Below are 16,654 nucleotides of genomic sequence, written 5' to 3'. Positions count from 1 at the left end.
AGATAGGGAACCCAAATTTGAGGGAGAGTTTGATTTGGGTTCCTTGGTCGCTTTCAATTATCACACCTGCGCCGCTTCCAGTTTTATTTGAGGAACCGTCCACGTAGAGACTCCATTCTATGGGGGGTTTCGGGGTGTCTGTAAATTCTACGATGAAGTCAGCCAGGTATTGTGATTTGATGGCTGTCCGAGTTTCATATTGAAGATCAAATTCGGACAACTCAACTGCCCATTACAAAATTCTGCCTGCTAGGTCTGTTTTCTGCAAAATCCCTTTTATAGGCTGGTTAGTCTGAACCCTAATAGTGTGGGCTTGGAAGTATTGACGAAGTTGTCGAGATGTTAGTATGAGGGCGTATGCAAATTTTTCTATTTTTTGGTAGTTCAGCTCGGATCCTTGTAATGCTTTACTAATAAAGTATATGGGTTATTGCCCCATGTCATCTTCTCGAACTAGTACTGAGGCTACTGCCCGACTTCCTATTGCGAGGTACAATATGAGTGGTTCTCCTTCCCGTGGCCGAGTTAGGATAGGTGGTTGTCCTAGGAACCTTTTGAAATCTTGGAAGGCTTGCTCGCACTGCGTTGTCCATTCAAACTTCTTTCCCTTCCTTAGAGTCGCGTAAAAAAGGGAGAGATCTTATTGCCGATCCGGCTAGAAATTTGGACAAGGCTGCCAACCTCCCATTGAGTTGTTGTACCTCTTTGACACAAGTCGGGCTCTTCATGTCGAGTATGGCCCGGCATTTATCCGGATTTGTCTCTATTTCTCTTTGTGTAAGCATAAAACCCAAGAATTTGCCAGCTTCTACTGCAAAGGTGCATTTTGCAGGATTGAGTCGCATGCCATGCCTTCTTATAGTGTCGAACACTTGGGTCAGGTCGGATAATAGCGTCTCCTCATTTTGTGTCTTTATTAACATGTCGTCCACATAGACTTCCATAATTTTTCCGATGTGATCAATAAAGATCTTATTCATTAATCTCTGATAAGTAGCTCTTGCGTTTTTAAGTCCAAAAGGAATGACGATGTAGCAGTAGTTTGCTTTTGGGGTTAAGAATGAAGTTTTTTCTTGGTCGGGTGGATACATTGGGATTTGGTTGTATCCCGAATATGCATCCATAAATGAGAGGTATTTATATCCGGAGGAGGCATCTACCAAAGCATCGATACTTGGGAGTGGACAAGGATCTTTTGGGCAGGCTTTGTTGAGATCAGTGTAGTCGGTGCATATTCGCTACTTCCCATTTGATTTTTTCACCAAGATGATGTTAGCTAGCCATAGTGGATACTTGACTTCTCTTATGAATCCTGCTTCTAGTAGAGCTTGTACCTGCTCTTCCACAGCTTGGGATCGTTTTGGCCTGATCTTTCTTCACCTTTGTTGTACTGGCCGAGATCCTGGGTAGACCGCCAACTTGTGGCACATTAATTTGGAGTCTATGCCCGGCATGTCTGCAGCCTTCCATGCAAAGAGGTCGACATTATCTCGTAAGAACTGTATGATTGATTCTTTTATGTCTCCCTTTAGGTTCGTACCAATATTGGTTGTTTTGTCCGGGATATCTCCGATCTGGACTTTTTCTATTTCACCTTCGGGTTGTGGGCGGAGTTCTTCCAGCCTCTGAACTCCACCGAGTTTGATTGTGTGGAATTTTTCTCTTCTGCCTCTGAGGTTTAGACTTTCGTTGTAACAGCGGCACGCCATCTTCTGGTATGCTTTTATTGTAGCTATTCCTTCTGCAGTTGGGAATTTCATGCACAGATGTGGAGTCGAGACTATTACGCCGAGCTGATTCAATGTTGTCCGACCTATTATGGCGTTGTAGGCTGAGCTCACGTCGACCACGTTGTAGTCTATCTTGAGTGTTTTTGATTGGTTCCCTTTCCCGAAGGTTGTGTGTAGTGATATATATCCAAGTGGTTGAACTCGGGTGTCTCCCTGTCCGAACAGACTGTTCAGATATGCTCTAAGTTCTTTTTCTTCCAGGCCGAGCTTGTTGAAGGCAGTTTTGAACAAGATGTCGGTGGAACTCCCTTCGTCTATCAAGGTGCAGTGGAGATTTGCGTTCACTAGTATAATTGTGATGACCATGGGATCGTCGTGTCCTAAGATGATACCAGATGCATCTTCTTTGGTGAAAGTAATTGGAGGGATGTCGGCTGTTTCCTCTTTCCCCTCAACATGATACACTTTTTTAAGGTATCTTTTGCGAGATGATTTGGAGATTCCTCCTCCCTCAAATCCACCGTGTATTATATGGAGTTGACTTTCTGGTGTACGAGGTGATCGCTCTGTTCGTCCGACATCTTCGTCCCTTCTTCTTTTTCTTTTCTCATCGTCCCGGGTGGCCAGATACCGATCTAGTTTTCCCTCTCTTACTAGTTTTTCTATGACATTTTTTAAGTCAAAATATTCGTTGGTGGAATACCTGCGGATTCGATGGTATTCACAATATTCGGTCCGATTTCCTCCTCCTTTTTTGCCTTTGAGTGGTCGAGCTGGGGTACTTTTTCAGTGTGGCAGACTTCTCTGTAGACGTCCACAAGGGACACCCGAAGAGGGGTGTAATTGTGGTATTTTTTATTTTTCCCCATGTCGATCTTCCTTCTTTTTGGACTCTTTATCCTTGTCCCGGGAAGGATAGGTGAATCCGGATTTTGAGGTCCCTCCTAGTCGAGAATTTTCCTCCATGTTGATGTATTTCTCCGCTCGTTCTTGCACTTCGTTCAGAGATGTGGGGTATTTTTTTTATATAGATTGGCTAAAAGGTCCCTCTCGCAGGCCATTGATGAGGCCCATTGATGTGGCATTTTGTCTGTGCTCTTTAAGAAGAGGTCGGATAGTCTGACCTGAAGAGGTCGGTCAGCTTCTCGTTAAACATCCTGGGTCAGACTGCTTGACCCAGGGTATGAACACTTTCCGTCGTTGATCACCAGATTAGCCGCTCTATATGGAGTGGAGAGACGGTCGACAGACTGGATGTCTGTCCTCATCAGCAAGCAGCCATTTCTGCCATCTGGCGATTATGACAAAATGCCACAGAAGAAGAGAAAGACTACTGATAAACTACAGTTTTATGATTTATCTTGTGCTCAATTGAGTGGTTTTTTTCAAGTCTTTGCTCACTTATTCACATTATTTGCATGGTTTTACAATTCCTTCCTTATTCTGTGATATATGTGAAAACATGTTTCATAGGCCTTAAAACTGTTAATTTTGATTATCCTTTGTTACCATTCGATACTGTGACCTGTGTGTTAAGTATTTTTCAGGATTAATAGGACAGGAATGGCTTAGAGGACAGAAAGGAAATATGCGAAAGTGGAAGGAATGCGCGAAAATGGAGTTTTGAAGAAAATGGCAGCGATGCATGTGCATGGACGACGTGGACGCGTGCCAAGAGCAAAACACAAGCAACGCGTACGCGTGACTGACGCGTACGCGTGACAAGAAAAATCTCCAAATGACGCGCACGCGTGACCCACGTGAACGCGTGACAGACGCCACGTTCAGAATGTTGCAGAAAACACCCTCAGCGATTTCTGGGCCCCTTTTTGGCCCAAATCCAAGCCCAGAAACACAGAATAGGGGCTGGAGAATGAGGGAATCAAATCATTCATCAATCACACTTCTCATAATTCATAATTTTAGGTTTTAGATGTAGTTTTCTAGATTGAGAGAGGCTCTCTCCTCTCTCTTAGGTTTTAGGATTTAGGATTTCTCTTAGGTTAGGTTTACTTCTTCTCCATTCCATATTCAATGTTCCTTTAATTTAGTTTCTCTTCTACTTATATTTATTCTATTACTTTAGTTTGTTTATTTTCCAATTTGGTTTATGAACTCCAGGTTAGATTTGATTTCTTTATTTAATGCAAATTGAGGTATTTCAGATTTATGGTTGTTTTCTTCAATTTATGTAATTAGTGCTTTTAATATTTAGATTTCTCCCCTTTTAATATTTAGTTTCTCTTCAAATTGCTTTCTTCTATTTATGATATAAATAATTTGGATTTTTCCCCTCTTGGCTTGGGTTGAGTAATTGGTGACACTTGAGTTATCAAACTCCTTGTTGATTGAAAATTAGAATTTGCTAATTGATTTGGATCCCTCTAAAGCTAGTCTTTCCACAGGAGTTGACTAGGACTTGAGGAATCCCATTGATTAGTCCACTTGACTTTCCTTTATTTAGTAAGGGTTAACTTTGTGGGAGCAATAAACAATTCTCACCACAATTGATAAGGATAACTAGGATAGGATTCCTAGTTCTCATACCTTGCCAAAAGTTTTTCATGATAATTAATTAGCATTCTTGCCAATTTATTTCCTTGTTCCCTATTTCAAAAACCCAAAAAGATACTTTTCCATAACTAATAATAAATCATACTTCCCTGCAATTCCTTGAGAGACGACCCGAGGTTTAAATACTTCGGTTATCAATTTAATTGGGTTTGCTTTAGTGACAACCAAAACTTTTGTACGAAAGGATTCTCTGTTGGTTTAGAAACTATACCTACAATGTGATTATTTTTATAAAATTCTTTACTAGCTGTTCCGAGGGTTACCTGAAACTATAGGTTGATCTCGGATGAGATCTTCTGTACTAGTCAGGGATGACGTGTTCGGCTCGTGGATGGCGACCGGAGCTGCTGTGTCTGACTTGCTGGACTGGTGATGGTGCTGATCCTTTGTCACCGGAGGGTGGTGGTACCTGCAAGGGACTCCGATGCTTAAGTTAGCAAGGGTATTAAGCAGGTATATGTAGAATCAGAGTATGAGTTATACCTGGGTGCTCTAGTGTATTTATAATGGTGTGGAGTGACCTTTCTGGAGATAAGATAGTTATCTTATCTTATCTTATCTTTGAGTGAGGTCATCTTATCTTCAAGGGAACCGCCTTTATCTCTGTAGGCTTGGGCTGCCTTTGGATTCGGGTCGCGTTCCTCTATTTGGGCCCTATTTGGGCTTTTCTGGTGATTTGGCCGAGCTCTCTGAGAAGAGGTCGGATAGTCCTGACCTAAAGAGGTCGGTCGACTTGTCGCTAAACAGCTCGGGTCGGACAACTCGACCCAGGGTATGAACAGTGCCCCTGCTTGAGTACGGCCTTCTTTTTTTGAGGTCGAGTCCTTTAGATTTTAGGTCTTTAATCCTTTGTTGGAAAGGCCGAGCTCGAGCACGTTGGTTGATTCCGCTGAAGTTTTTGAATGTGAAGTGTTTTGCCTTCGCTTTCTTTAGTTTGGAGGCGTGCGCTTTTGCATTTATATTATTGTCTTGGGAATGTGCGAGGGTTTAATAACCTCATTAATTCCCTTCGTGCTCCGTTTCTCTTTACCTCTTTCATTTTGAATTTCATACACAAGAAACGGTTTTCTCTAATCCGTTCCTTTCTTGTTGTAACTTCCCCCTTTTTTCTTGCCTTTCTGTTTTACCCGAGGCTTGCATTTTTCGTGTTTCTTTCTGCGACGCTTGCTGTTGGTGCTTTCCTCATTCTGGGTTCTGTCTTCAACCTTCTTCGGATCTTTCTCTCCTTTATCCAGGTTGGTTATTCTTTTCCCTTACTTTTGTCCTTCTTCCTTTGTTTTGTCTTATTTCTTGGTGAAAGTTTTGATCTTGCTTGAATGTTCGTTGAAAGCTTGAACCTTTTCACATTCTTGTGTCTATTTTTTGGCATTTCTCTTTGATGATTAAGGCTTTTTAGGTCTTTGCATGTTTGTTGCCTTTTTATTTGATCTTGTAGCTTTTTGGGATAATGGCTTTGTTTGTTTCTGGGAAAAGGTCGCGTCTTTGATGACTTCTTCTTGATACGTTTTGTTGCTTGGTAGTTCTGTTTGTTAATAAACTGAAACTGTAAGTTTGGAAGGTGGTTATTTTGATGACTTTATTTGATTTGTGGCTCGTGGATTTCTTCTCGGAGTGTCGATTTTGTTGAAAAAGGATTATTATCTTCCTGTAAGGACGTGTAGAGATGTAGGCTTGTAGGTTTTTCTGAGTTCTTGTTCCATAATTGCCTCCAAAGGATACCCCTGGATCTTTAGTGTGGGTCCTGAGGTTTCCTTTTGTCTGCCTTCTTGCCACTTATGTGCTTTAGTTTGAGTTGTATTCTTTTATGCCCGAGTTGCTCTTTTTAACTTGCCCAAGCTGTTTGATTAGTAACCCCTTTTTTCTTTTTCTTATTGTAGGATTTTAGTTGACCCATGTCGTCTCACAAAAATATTGTCGAGACCTCCTCCAGAGTCCCTGAGGGCATGTCGGACTGGCTGGACTCCCTCGTGTTGATGTGTGTTTCTATGGTAAATTCTGAATTCTGTGTGGAGCTGAGAAAACATCACAGAATTTGTGGTAATCGAGAGTAGGAGAAAAATTATGAGCTAGTAGCACCTGATTCTGATGAGAGGGTCTATTTCCCGACTTCAGTCCAGAGGGAACGTCCCTTCTTTTATGCCTATGACTATTTCTTCAGTCAAATGAACATTTACCTTTCCCTTTACTCCCTTTGAAACCAATTTGTTGTGGTTGTATAATGTGTCTCCAACCCAACTTCATCCGAATTCATGGGGTTTTGTTAAGATTTTCCAGTTGTTGTGTCAGGAATTGGATGTTAAGCCTTCTCAAACTCTCTTTCTTTACCTTTTCATTTTGACCAAGCCTGGGATTTCTCCCAAAAAGAAAGCTTCTTGGGTTTCTTTTTGGTCTGCCCAAGGAAAGAATGTTTTTTCGATGTATGATGAGTCTTTTAGAGACTTCAAGAATTATTTCTTTAAGGTTCGAGCTGTTGAAGGAGCTCGCCCCTTTTTTCTGGATGAGAATGACGAGCCCACCTTTCCTTTAGAGTGGCAAAAAATGTTGTAGTGTCGAGGTATACGTGGGAGATGTTGGACAAGGTCGAACATACCTTTGTTAACGTGTTGGAGGAGAATTAGGGACAGCCTCCTTATCTTGACACAAAAAGGTTTTTAGGGGATCCCTCGCTTCTCTGAGCTGAGCTCGGTAGTGGTTGTCTTCTCTTGTTTTCGTTTTGTTTCATTTTTGTCGAGCTTGTTCTTTTTCTCCCAATTTGTAACTGGGTTTTTGTTGTGTTTTTTCTAGAGATGGTTAAAAACAATGATTCCATGAAGGCCTTCAAAAAGGCGAGAAAGGCGACTGCGGCCCTAAACATCTCGGCCAAGGTGGCCGGGGAAGGATCTTCTCATCCTTTGCCCAAGCCGTCGGTACCGAGCTCTCCTGGACTGAGGAGGATGATTCCTACCCCTCGGGTTCATTTGGTCGATCTTCCACAGCCTTTTGCTGCTACCTCTTCTCCTACCGGCGCTCCTCCTCCGAAAAAACAGAAAACAACTGAGCCCTTTAACCTTGATGCCCCTGATTTTGATGCTGTCGAGTTTGTGGACCAGCAAATTGGTCGTTATGGTACCATCCCTACTGATGATGTTTCTCTTCTTCACCATCTTGACTTTATTACTCGGAGCAGCATCAAGATGGCACACATGGGGGCAACTTTATATCGGACTGCCCAGGATCTTCCCATTCATGCTACGAAGGCCTTTATGAAGGAGGCTAAGTTGGAGTTCGACCGGATGAAGGGTTTAAAGGAGGAGCTCGAGGTGAAGGTGACCAAGTTGGAGAAAGAGTTGGAGGGTGAAAAGACTAGTGCTATTGCCTTGGCGGCTTCTACAAAGTTGGCTGAAGACACGGCGTTGAAGCATAAGGAGAGCTATGTCACGACCTATAGGGAAATGATGCGTCTCAGGGAGGATTTGGAGTCTGCCCGAGCTAATTATGACGAGCTCCAAGGTCACCTTGTAGGTAGTGTAAATGCTGCTTATGAGAACCTAAAGGAGCAGGTTTGAGTTCTTGCGCCCGAGCTCGACCTTACTCTCTTCAGCTTGGACAACATTGTGAAGGATGGTAAAATTGTCCCTGATGACCCTGATGATGATGATGTCGAACCTCCTTTTGTGCCCGCCGCCAAAGCTTCTGTTACGCCGACTTCTTCAACTCCTTCAGCTGAGGTTGGTCATCCTGAGTCGGATTCCGATTGTCAGGTCCTGAACCGGGATGATGGGACGGTAGATGCGGTGCCTCTTCAGACTCGTCCTCTTTCACCTCGTGATGCTGTGACTGGGAACTCTCTATGATTTGTTTTGGATGTTTTTGTATATAGCCTGGCTTGTAGGCTTTGAACTTTTTTATGTTTTGTAATTCGTGGTATCTAACTGCTGGACACCTTTAGTTGCTTTTCTGTTAGCAACTTATTTTGAAAAAACAAAGTAGTTTCTCAAGTTCTTGGGGATGACTTTTGGTGGCCTCTTGAGTTTTTGTTATTATTATAACTTTTTTATTGAATGATGTGTTTGTTTGCACCTTATCTGACATCTTTTAGGTTTTTGGGAGTGTTGGAGCCTTGTCGTTCGACCTCTTTTGATTGCCTTCGTATTTTCATACTTTGCAGCTTGATTATTTTTAAGTCGTGGATTTCTGGGTCTAACTCGTATGCCTTCCGTTGGCCAACTTCTTTATCTAAAATTATTTTGTAGTAATCTATTTTGTTTGGACCTTTGTTAGGTCTCTTCCATGGATTTACCTTTAATTTTGGCATCTTGGTCAGGCCGACTTCATCATGTCGGTCCCTTCTAAGTTATCTCTAGTAATCCTCTTTCTTGGACCTTTGTTAAGTCTCTTTTAGGGATTACTTTTTATAACTTTTTGGTTTTGGGCCGACTTCTTTACGTCGGTCCCTTCTAAGTTATTTCTAGTAATCCTCTTTCTTGGACCTTTGTCAGGTCTCTTTTAGGGATTACTTTTTATAACTTTTTGGTTTTGTGCCGACTTCTTTACGTCGGTCCTTTCTAAGTTATTTCTAGTAATCCTCTTTCTTGGACCTTTGTCAGGTCTCTTTTAGGGATTACTTCTTATAACTTTTTGGGCCGACTTCTTTACGTCGGTCCCTTCTAAGTTATTTCTAGTAATCCTCGTTTTTAGGGTTGGCCAGGCCTCTTTCCAGGGATTGACTTTTTATAACTTTGGTTATTGTGGTCGACTAGTCCGACTTCTTTACGTCGGCCTGTATTTTAAGTTATTTTTAGCAACCCATTTTATTAAGACCTCGTCAGGTCCTTTCTATGGATCACTTTCGATAATTTCTTGTATTATTCTGTTTTTGTCGCTTTTTCATCTTTGCCGATTTTGTAGAAGTTAAGTTTGATCCTTGTTTGGTCAACCTTTTGATGAATTTAGTTTTCATCTTCTTTGGTCTTTATTGTGATCGGACAGTGAATTTGATCTTCACTTTCTGCCGATCTTATAGCTTTATAATCGGGAGATGAATTTTTAGCGTTTCAGATTAATGCGTCTTGAGAATTTGTAGAAAATATAAAAAACTTTATTCAAAAGAAAATGCAGATATATACATGTGGGAGTTTTATCCCTCTAAGTCGGGCAATTTGTAGATCTTGGCTTGGCACATCATTAAAAAACCTTTTTCAGGAAAAAGAGTGCGCCTTATCCTAAGATCTTTATTACCTCTAACTATAGTACCTTCTTAGGTTGCAGGCGTGCCATGACCTAGGGAGCTCTCGCCCTTCGAGTTCGGACAGTTTGTAGTAGCCCTTTTCAAGTACTTCTATGACTCAGTAAGGTCCTTTCGAACTTGCTGCCAGCTTTCCTTCTCCAGGTCGAGTTGTTCCGATATCATTTCGGATTAGGATGAGGTCGTTCTCGGCAAAACCTCGCAGCACTACCTTTTGATTGTATCTTGAAGCCATTCGACGTTTTAATGCCTCTTCCCTGATCCGAGCTCTTTCTCAGATTTCTGGAAGTAGGTCGAGTTCTTCCCTTTAAAGTTGGGAGTTGGCCTCTTCACTATAGTGGATCACTCTGGGCGACCCTTCTTTGACCTCCACCGGGGTCATTGCCTCCGTTCCGTAGGCTAATCAGAAAGGTAATTCCTTTGTGGTAGAATGTGGGATTGTCCGATATGCCCATAGGACTTGTAGGAGCTCTTCAGCCCAGGCTCCCTTTACATCCTGTAATCTCTGTTTTAGCCCAGCCAATATGACTTTGTTGGCAACTTCGGCTTGTCCATTGGCTTGGGGATGTTCTATGGAAGTGAATTGGTGTTTTATGTTTAAGTCGGCCACTAACTTTCTGAAGCCTGCATCTGTGAATTGGGTGCCGTTGTCTGTGGTGATGGAGTATGGAACCCCAAACATTGTGACAATGTTTCTATAGAGAAATTTTCGATTTCTTTGAGCAGTGGCGTTAGCTAGGGGTTCTACCTCGATCCATTTTGTGAAATAGTCTACCCCCACTATGAGGAATTTGACTTCTCTTGATCCCTGAGGGAAAGGTCCGAGAAGGTCAAGTCCCCATTTTGCGAATGGCCAAGGTGAGGTTACGCTGATGAGTTCCTCTGGCGGGGCAATGTAAAAGTTGGCATGTTTCTGACATGGTGGACATGTCTTTACGAACTCTGTGGCTTCTTTTTGTAGTGTTGGCCAATAAAATCCGGCCCGGAGCACTTTTTTGGTAAGTGCTTGTGCTTTGAGATGATTGCCACAGATGCCACTATGTACTTCTTCTAAAACTTCCTTTGTGTTGGAAGTCGGCACACATTTTAACAATGGTATTGAAATCCCTCTCTTGTATAGAGTATTGTTTATGATAGTGTAGTATTGTGCCTCCCGTTTTAACCTCTTTACCTCCTTCTTATCTGTAGGGAGTGTTTCTGTTTTGAGGTAGTTAATTATGGGAGTCATCCATCCTTGATCCAGCGCTGTTATGGCTAGGATTTTTCTCCTTCCGAGATTGACGGGTTTTGCAGCATTTCCTGGATGAGGCTTCTATTGTTGCCCCCTGGTTTGGTGCTGGCTAGCTTTGAGAGTGCATCAGCTCGAGCATTCTGTTACCGAGGTATGTGGCGGACCTCATATTCTCCGAGTTGTCCGAGCTGTTCCCTGGTTTTGTCCAAGTACTTTTTCATGGTGGGATCCTTGGCTTGATAGCTCCCTATTATTTGTGAGGTGACTACTTGTGAGTCGCTGAAGATGATAAGGTTTTGAGCTCCAACCTCCTTAGCCAGTTTCAAACCAGCTAGTAGTGCCTCATATTTGGCCTGGTTGTTTGAAGCAGGGAACCCGAATTTGAGGGAAAGTTTGATTTGGGTTCCCTGATCGCTTTCTATTATCACGCCTGTGCCACTTCCAGTTTTGTTTGAAGAACCATCTACGTAGAGATTCCTTTTTGTAGGGATTTGTGGGGTGTCCGTAAACTCTACAATGAAGTCGGCCAGATACTGTGATTTAATGGTTGTGCGAGCTTCATACTGAAGGTCAAATTCTGACAACTCGACTGCCCATTGTAGGATTCTGCCCGCTAAGTCTGTTTTCTGCAAAATGCCTTTTATGGGCTGGTTGGTCCGAACCCTAATGATGTGAGCTTGGAAATATGGGCGAAGTCGTCGAGACGTTAGTATGAGCGCATAGGTGAATTTTTCTATTTTTTGGTAATTCAGTTCGGACCCTTGTAGTGCTTTGCTGATAAAGTATATAGGTTGTTGTCCACTGTCGTCTTCTCGGACCAGTGCTGAGAGCCCGATTTTCTACTGCGAGGTACAATACAAGTGGTTCTCCTTCCCGTGGCCGAGTTAGAATAGGTGGTTGTCCCAAGAACCTTTTGAAATCTTGGAAGGCTTGCTCGCACTCTGTTGTCCATTTAAACCTCTTTCCCTTCCTTAGAGTGGCGTAGAAGGGGAGAGATCTTATTGCCGATCCAGCTAGAAATCTGGACAAGGCTGCCAATCTTCCATTGAGTTGTTGTACCTCTTTGACACAAGTCGGGATCTTCATGTCGAGTATGGCATGGCATTTATCCGGATTTGCCTCGATTCCTCTTTGTGTGAGCATAAAATCCAAGAATTTGCCAGCTTCTACTGCGAAGGTGCATTTTGCAGGGTTAAGTCGCATGCCATGCCTTCTTATAGTGTCGAATACTTGGGTGAGGTCGGACAGTAACGTCTCTTCATTTTGTGTCTTTATTAACATGTCGTCCACATAAACTTCCATGATTTTTCCGATGTGGTCTGTAAAGACCTTATTCATTAATCTCTGATGAGTAGCTCCCGTATTTTTGAGTCCAAAAGGCATGACGATGTAGCAGTAGTTTGCTTTTGGGGTTAAGAATGAAGTTTTTTCTTGGTCGGGTGGGTACATTGGGATTTGATTGTATCCCGAATAGGCGTCCATAAACGAGAGGTATTTATATCCGGAGGAGGCATCTACTAGAGCGTCGATACTTGGGAGTGGATAGGGATCCTTCGGGCAGGCTTTGTTGAGATTAGTGTAGTCGGTACACATCCGCCACTTCCTGTTTGATTTTTTCACCAAGACGACGTTAGCTAGCCATAGTGGGTACTTGACTTCTCTTATGAATCCTGCATCCAGTAGAGCTTGTACCTGCTCTTCCACAGCTTGGGATCATTCTGGTCCGAGCTTTCTACGTCTCTGCTGTACTGGCCGAGATCCTGCGTAGACTGCTAGCTCGTGGCACATTAACTTGGGGTCTATGCCTCGCATGTCTGCAGCCTTCCATGCAAAGAGGTCGACGTTATCTCGTAAGAACTGTACGAGTGATTCTTTTAGGTCTCCTTTTAGGATTGTGCCTATATTAGTTGTTTTGTCCGAGATATCTCCGATCTGGAATTTTTCTATTTTGCCTTCGGGTTGTGGGTGGAGTTCCTCCTGCCTTTGTACTCCACCGAGTTCGATGGTGTGGAATTCTTCTCCTCTGCCTCTGAGGTTCAGACTTTCGTTATAACAACGGCGCGCCGTCTTCTAGTCTACTTTTATTTTAGCTATTCCTTCTGCGGTTGAGAACTTCATGCATAGATGTGGAGTCGAGACTACTGCGCCGAGCTGATTTAATGTTGTCCGACCTATTAAGGCATTGTAGGCTGAACTCACGTCGACCACGATGTAGTCTATTTTGAGTGTTCTTGACTGGTTTCCTTTTCCAAAGGTCGTGTGTAGTGAGATGTAACCCAGTGGTTGGATTGGGGTGTCTCCCAGCCCGAACAGGCTGTTCGGATAGGCTCTGAGTTCTTTTTCTTCCAGGCCAAGTTTGTCGAAGGCAGTTTTGAACAAAATGTCGGTGGAGCTTCCCTGATCTACCAGTGTGCGGTGGAGATTTGCGTTGGCCAATATGATAGTGATGACCAGGGAATCGTCATGTCCTGAGATGATACCAGCTGCGTCCTCTTTAGTAAAAATAATTGTAGGGATGTCTGGTGCTTCCTCTTTTCCCTCGACACGATATACTTCTTTAAGATATCTTTTGCGAGATGATTTGGAGATCCCTCCTCCCGCGAATCCTCTGTGTATCATGTGGACATGTCTCTCTGGTGTACGAGGTGGTCGCTCTGTTCGTCCGACATCTTCGTCCCTTCTCCTTTTCCTTTGATCATCGACTCGGCTGGCTCAGTACCGATCTAATTTCCCTCCTTTTACCAGTTTTTCTTTGACATTTTTTAAGTCGAAGCATTCGTTGGTAGAATATCCATAGATTCGATGGTATTCACAATACTCGGTCTGATTTTCTCCTCCTTTTTTGCTTTTGAGTGGTCGAGCTAGGGGTATTCTTTCAGTATGGCAAACTTCTCTGTAGACATCCACAAGGGACACCCGAAGAGGGGTGTAATTATGGTATTTTTTGATCTTTTCCCCATGTTGATCTTCCTTTTTCTTGGATTCTTTGTCCTTATCTCGGGAGGAGTAGGAGAATCCGGATTTTGAGATTTTTCCCAATCGGGAGTTTTCTTCCATGTTGATGTACTTCTCTGCTCACTCTTGAACTTCATTTAGAGATGTGGGATGTTTTTTCGATATAGAGTGGCTAAAAGGCCCCTCTCGTAAGCCATTAATGAGGCCCATAATTGCTGCTTCTGTGGGTAGACTTTGTATGTCTAGACATGCTTTGTTGAATCTTTTCATATAGCTGCGGAGACTTTTTCGATCTCCTTGTTTGATCCCTAGTAGACTTGGGGCGTGCTTAGTTTTTGTCTTTCTGGATGGAGAATCTGGCAAGAAACTTCTTGGCTAGGTCGTCAAAGCTGGAGATGGACCTAGGGGTAGATTGTCAAACCATTTAATTGCCGTCTTTGTTAAGGTAGTCGGGAAGGCTTTGTAGCGAACGGCATCTGAGGCGTCAGTAAAGTACATTCGACTTCTAAAATTACTGAGATGATGGCTAGGATCTGCCGTTCCATCGTATAGAATCATGTCGGGAATTTTGAAGTCTTTTGGAATTTTGGTCCTCATGATCTCCTTGGTGAATGGGTCTTGATCCTTACGGAAGCTATCTTCGTGACCGGATCGAGTAGTTTTGGCCTTGAGATCTGCTTCGAGTTTTTGGAGCTTGTCCTCTAATTCGCAGCGTCGCATAACTTTCCTTCGTAGGTCTCTCCTGGCTTCTCGTTGATGCTCCACCTCTTTTTTGAGCTGTTTTAAGCGATCTTGAAGTGCCTCCATGACTTCCGTATTTGGTGAATTCTTGTCGTTATTAGGTTGAGGAGTATTTTTGGTGTGGTGTCTGCGTTCTTGTGCGGCGTCCTGTCTTCTAGATCAGAGTCGTGGTCGTTGTCAATATTGTCCACCATGATGAGGGGATGACTTCCAGGTTTCCCAGCAGCGGCGCTAATGTTCCGAGGTTTACCTAAAACTGTAGGTTGATCTCAGATGAGATCTTCTGTACTGGTCGGGGATGATGTGTCTGACTCGTGGATGGCGATCGGAACTGCCGTGTCCGACTTGCTAGACTGGTGATGGTGCTGATTCTTTGTCACCAGAGGGTGGTGGTACCTGCAAGGGACTCCGATGCTTAAGTTAGCAAGGGTATTAAGCAGGTATATGTAGAATCAGAGTATAAGTTATACCTGGGTGCTCCAGTGTATTTATAATGGTGTGGAGTGACCTTTCTGGAGATAAGATAGTTATCTTATCTTAACTTATCTTTGAGTGAGGTCATCTTATCTTCAAGGGAACCGCCCTTATCTCTGTAGGCTTGGGATGCCTTTGGATTCGGGTCGTGTTCCTCTGTTTGGGCCCTATTTGGGCTTTCCTGGTGATTTGGCCGAGCTCTCTGAGAAGAGGTCGGATAGTCCTGACCTAAATAGGTCGGTCGACTTGTCGCTAAATAGCCGGGGTCGGACAGCTCGACCCAGGGTATGAACACTAGCAAAAGCCCTCTCGTAAAAAATGGCGCCGTTGCCGGGGAATTGCAATTGTGTGCCTTATTATTAGTCATTGTAAATATTTGCTTTTATTTGTTTATTTGTTTTTGTTTTTAATTTTTATTTTTATTAGATACTATGAGTTCTCACCCCTCTGGCTTTAAGTTTGGTTCCAATGTTGTTGTAAGGAATGGAAGCTATAACAGGAACATGCATCAAGGTCAAAACAATCAAAGATGGAAGGAGCCACGAGGATTTAATCAACCCTTTCGGCAACAACACTTTCCAAGGTACCATGGACAACGACCATCCTACGATGCATGCCAAGATAATAGTTATGGTGGACCTTTTCGTGACAACAAACCTCCACCAAATTACTATGGTCAAGAGCCATTCCGAGGTATATACCAAGATGATAGATATGGTGGACGCCCTTGTGGTTACTAGCAAGCTCCATCATATGCCTATGAACCACTTCCTCAACATAGCTTTGAACCACCATACTCACAAGCCACCTACAACCATTCACCTCCATATGACCCTAACCCTTATCTACCCCAATTCCAACCCAATTACTCCCAAGAACCACCACTTCTATATGTACCATGCCCATACCCAAATAGAACAAGAATCAAAGGATCGTCTCAAGGAAACAGTGGATCAATTTCATGCAACCCTTTATCAATTGGAGCAAGCAATAAATTGATTAGCTCCCAGTACGAAGGAGACACTAGAAGCTCCGGTGGAAGTAAGGAGCATGACTTTGTACTGGAACAAGTGGAGGAAGCCAGAATTATCGAAGAAGAAGAATTGGTTAAAGACTTAGGAGATGCTGAACCTCCACGGGAATCAAGAGTTATAGAGGATTCCGCCAAGAAATTTGCAATTGATGCTAAGGAGGATAGTGCACAACCCCCAAAGCATGTACCTTATGAAGAACTAGACGGAACAGATAAAGAAGCAAGCTTTCTTGGTAATGATGATCATGAATCAAGCTCTCCTAGTGATGAACTTGCATCCGAAACTGAACTCTTTGAGCTTGAAGAATCTTTTTCAAGTGAATATGAAGATGATGTGGAGGTAGACTTTTCTCAACCTCCGACTTATGACTTGAGTGATAGGAAAGAAATCGAAGACTTTGATCAAGACGTGGTTGCAGTTGAAGAGGTTTGTAAGGAAGTGGAATTATTCATGGAAGAGTACACGGGAGTGGAGCTTGATAGACCACTGGAAACACCTCTCCCAAGGCCATTACCACCCAATACAAACTTCAAGTGGGTAAAATCCTTAGCCTTTATCTTCATCTTCCCACTTGAATATGGTTTGCCTGAAACCAATGGCCAGCTTAGAGCTCTTTGTGGCTTTAAGAGTAAGAGGAAAATGGTTAGTAATAGGAGTTGGCATCCAAGGTTCATTACGGTTCCACGCTCCA

This window comes from Arachis hypogaea, chromosome 17 (assembly GCF_003086295.3).
Source record: "Arachis hypogaea cultivar Tifrunner chromosome 17, arahy.Tifrunner.gnm2.J5K5, whole genome shotgun sequence".
Taxonomy (NCBI): Eukaryota; Viridiplantae; Streptophyta; class Magnoliopsida; order Fabales; family Fabaceae; genus Arachis; species Arachis hypogaea.
The sequence above is the reverse complement of the archived record's forward strand: the minus strand, read 5'-3'. Positions refer to the sequence as shown.